Source organism: Cystoisospora suis (assembly GCF_002600585.1).
Source record: "Cystoisospora suis strain Wien I chromosome Unknown contig_6625, whole genome shotgun sequence".
In the NCBI taxonomy this organism is placed as follows: domain Eukaryota; phylum Apicomplexa; class Conoidasida; order Eucoccidiorida; family Sarcocystidae; genus Cystoisospora; species Cystoisospora suis.
In genome coordinates, this window is record NW_027159412.1 from 5,915 (window position 1) to 6,148 (window position 234).

Sequence of the window (234 nt, forward strand, 5' to 3'; positions counted from 1 at the left end):
TGTATAGTTGAAAGCAGGAAGAAGTAAAGAAAGAGATAAGAAGTAGAAAAGACCTCCTTCTCTCTCCCGTCACATCGAAGCTCTACAGCCATAAGGCGTGTAAGACTCCCTATACAAATACCTATAGATCTATATCTATATACGCATAAACACATACATATAGACAGATAGATAAATGAACGGATAGAAAGAGACATATAGAAAGACATACAATCGATCTATCTATGTATCTTT